Below are 4,037 nucleotides of genomic sequence, written 5' to 3'. Positions count from 1 at the left end.
GCAGAACATGGAAAAACGTTCAGCTTTGTAACCAACAAATTCCCCATTTAGATCTGACATGTGAGGTATGCTTTGTGATTGCTTGAAGTGAAACCCACAATCTCTTTGGAACTTAGACAAGTTATTTCTGATGGAGCGCTATGCGGAAAGACTTAATCAGCTCTACCCCTGAGGATGACTCGACTTGAAAATGCAGAACATTAACGTTTCACAGATAAAAGGAGCACAACCGACATTAAAATTGAGGGCGCACTGTGATTTGCACTGACTCAAAAGTGATCTTGGTAGACAAACTTCCCTGCTGAAGGTGGAAACAAGAATTTGTGTTGAGAAGAAGAAACACTTTTTTCTCCCTGCTTTGATGTTAAGCTGATAAAGTAGCTTTTAACACATTGCTCCACTTGGTGGTTGTAACACAGAAACTCCTAGCAGCAGTGGAATTCAAACCCACACCTCCAACGAGACTGGAGCCTTAATCCAGCACCTTAGACCACTCAGCCACACTACCCACTATGCCCTGTCTCTTTGTCTCATTACTTTCCCGGAGGAAGCCCGGTGGCTTTTGCTCTTGTCCGACAGTGGCGTTATGACTATGGAACCGACTGCACCTGCTTTTTCTGAGATGCTTCCCCTCTCATGGTGAGATCTCGACTTCTTTAACACCTCTGGATACAGTTCTTCTGTGGATCGGTTATGTGGGAGACGGCACTTCGATACTAAGATCGAAAGTGATCTGAAACTACCCAGCTTTCAATCTCTGAGGTAGTTGTCACTAAACTCGGACGTGATGTGCCGTGTGCCATTACTTTTGTTGCGTTCAAGAGTATTCGTTGCGTGAGCTCCTCACTGCATGTCCTGTACTGTATTGTGATTTCATTTAGAGTACAGCGACTAGAACGCCTTGAATGTCAATCAGTATGTATATATAAAAACGCTAAAGAACATGTAAAGTGATTAACATTTCCTTGATATCGATTTTCTGATTATGTCTTGGCTTCATTTAATGAATTTCCTTAGTGACAGATAATTTCTTTCCGGTATTTTTTTCTGGTGCTGTTATTGATCGCATACGAAACATTATTCTCATAAAGAACATGTCACCTACAAAGTCACTATGAAACTGGTATCAGGAAAAGTTTCTTAATATTTCTTTTGATTAGCATGCAAGTGAATTTGATCATTAACTATGGAATTTCCCACTAGCGTGGAGCTCAAACTCACAATCTTGAGATTCAGAGTTTGATGAAACACGGATCATGGAACGCAGATGTCTCAGAGCAGTTGAGACGTGTCCAAGTGGCTGTCAAAGGACAGCACTTTGCCGGCACCGTGGCTTAGTTGGCTAAAGCGCCTGTCTAGTAAACAGGAGATCCTGGGTCCGATTCCCAGCGGTGCCTGTTTTACTGTACAGAATTTATCCTTACGGGCAAATCCCAAGCGCTTTTGGGTTGAGAGGACGTAAGAAGGTTTTTGTTTTGTGCCTTGATGTCAAGCTGAGAAAGCATCTTTAAACACTTTGCTTAGTTTCTCGAGAGACTGCCAAAAAGCAGCTCCCTCCCTTTTGTCTGAAGTCAGCTGAAAGGGGGTCTCGACAGAAGCACCTGGCAGCGGTGGGATGCGAACCCACACCCCCGAAGAGACTGGAGCCTTAAGCCAGCGTCTTAGACCGTTCGGCCACGCTACCCGCTGTGCGCTGTCTCTTTGTCTCATTACTTGCTCGGAGGAAGCCGGGTGGGTTTTGCTCTTGTCGCCTGACTTAGTGGCGTTATGACCGTGGAACCGACTGCACCTGCTTTTTCTGAGATGCTTCCCCTCTCATGGCGAGATCTCAACTTCTTTAACATCTCTGGATAAAGATCTTCTGTGGAGCAGGTTTCAGACCTCTGCGTACAGCACCCTTGATGTCATTTTATTTTTACAGCAGCCGCATCCGGAAAGTTATGTCTTTTACGTTTTATTTGAACAACAAAACTACATACAATACAAACAAGAGCACATATAACGTATCAAGAAAATCGTCAGGGGCACATGCTATAATACAATTACACTTTATGAAAAACGATTACACAAGGTAAATAAAGATAAGGTCCGCACAGCTTGTTCTTACATTTCGAAAGAGTCCGTAAATACCCCTTTACGTCTATTTTGAACTGTTCAAACGTAGGACTCTTCCCAGACCATTTCACTTTATACCACATTCCTAAACGAGGATGCATCTCCTGTTTTAGAACTATTTTGGGCGGTATGGCTTATACAACACACCCACAGTATTCTAATGGTGGACTGCAGATCTGGGCTATAGTTCAGTCGAATACGAAGGATCCAGCAATCGTACTGGATTTGACTGGGATTCTGAAATGTCTCTTGCAAAAGTATTCGGGTTTGCTTGAACCTTTGATAAAAAAGTGATCTGATCTGAAACTTTGTTTTGTGCCATCTTGCAATCTCTGAGGTAGTTGTCACTAAACTCAGAAGTGATGTGGCACACATGTGCCGTGTGCCTTTACTTTTGTAAAAAACTGGTATCGGGAAAAGTTTCTTAATATTTCTTTTGATTAGCATGCAAGAAAATGTGATCATTACCTATGGAATTTCCCGCCAGCGTGGAGCTTGAATTCACAACCTTGAGATTCAGTGTTCAAGAGTCACAGAAGAGGTCGGCCTGGTCTTCAGTTTGCCAACGATAAGCTCCGGCAGTGCTCCTCTGTAAAGCAGATTGATCGGATCGGTTATGTGGGACGGCACTTCGATACTAAGATCGTTTGCAGCACACGCATGGTTTCCCCCCTTCACGCAAAAAACAGATGCAGCCATTCAAAGTGCGCGGTACAGACACGTACCGCAGGTAATTGGCTACGGCGTCGTGCATCGTGACGCGCGATGACGCAAAATACCGCGGTGCGTGATTGGTTGACCGACAGGGGCACTCGTGGTCCGTTGGTCTGTCGTAGAAAGACTTACTGTAAACGTCTTTACTGTGCCCGTTGTAGATATTGAATTTTACCACTGAAGGGAAATCTTAGTAGCTGAGCATAAAAAGAATAGGAGCATACTGTAACGCGTGTGAAGGCCATAAACGATATTAATTTTGGAACATAAACATACAGTATATAGCTGGTCTTGGTACTTTAAAGAAAAAAATACACACCAGTATTCCATTTCTCCCTAAACATTGTAAGCTTCGAAGTCTTTAACTAACGTGATACCGGAGTCAACAAGCATACTTTTAGAATTTGATTAAAAGGGAATATAATATGGAATCGCGTATCTAAAGAATCTAAAGAATATCTAAAGAATTTTTAAGAATTTAAGAACTTAAAAGTTAAAGGAGATGCTTCATATTGCTTGACTAATTTTAAAAACTAAGTTATAAATGCAGACGCTCCCTCGGTGCCGCGCCGGGTGTAAATATCAAAGTACTGTATACATTCCCAACAAGAATTGTACCCATCTGTCATGCAAATAAAACACCTTGAATTGAATTGAATTGAGGGAGAGAGGGGGTAGGGGGACAAATATACTGTAGACAGGACTCAAGGCAAATAAGATACTTATGGGTACGCAGGCATTCACGACAGCAACATACAAAACGTTTGCACGTACTGAGTTAAGTTATTACTTGGTTTTCAAAGTGCAATGAAATACAATATTGTTGTTGCTGCTGTTCTGGTTGTTTTTATCCCGTAAAGCGTTTTGAGAAGCCACCTTTAAAGGTGATATATATTGTAGAACCGCTGATTCTTATGGAATGTGTTCCACAGGAGATTCAAATTTTTATTTATTTTTTAATCGCGTATCTAAGGAAATCTCAGTATAACTTTGTTCATGAACAAACAGTGGCATGTTACATTATCATTAGTTTTTTTAACAAGGCTCGCCAGCTAATGTGAATCGAAACCTGTCTTGCTAGCTTTTAAAGTCGTGCATGTGTAAACGACAATTGAAATAGAGAAAAAAAGACCTGACTGACAAGATTTAATTAATGCAGATCAGTAAATCAAGGGACAAACAACTATTGTGCCCGGGTCCTCAATGCG

At 41.9% G+C, this 4,037-nt stretch overlaps 1 non-coding gene across 1 annotated transcript; it reads left to right on the top strand.

Annotated features, from left to right (window-relative positions):
* The first annotated feature begins 1,323 nt into the window (after window positions 1–1,323).
* On the top strand, window positions 1,324–1,397 carry trnat-agu (transfer RNA threonine (anticodon AGU)). Its single transcript has one exon. It is a non-coding gene; the product is annotated as a tRNA-Thr (tRNA).
* Window positions 1,398–4,037: the final 2,640 nt, after the last annotated feature.

The sequence above is a fragment of the Atractosteus spatula genome, chromosome 10 (genome assembly GCF_055471065.1).
Source record: "Atractosteus spatula isolate fAtrSpa1 chromosome 10, fAtrSpa1.hap1, whole genome shotgun sequence".
In the NCBI taxonomy this organism is placed as follows: domain Eukaryota; kingdom Metazoa; phylum Chordata; class Actinopteri; order Semionotiformes; family Lepisosteidae; genus Atractosteus; species Atractosteus spatula.
This window is presented reverse-complemented; position numbering and strand designations above follow the sequence as displayed.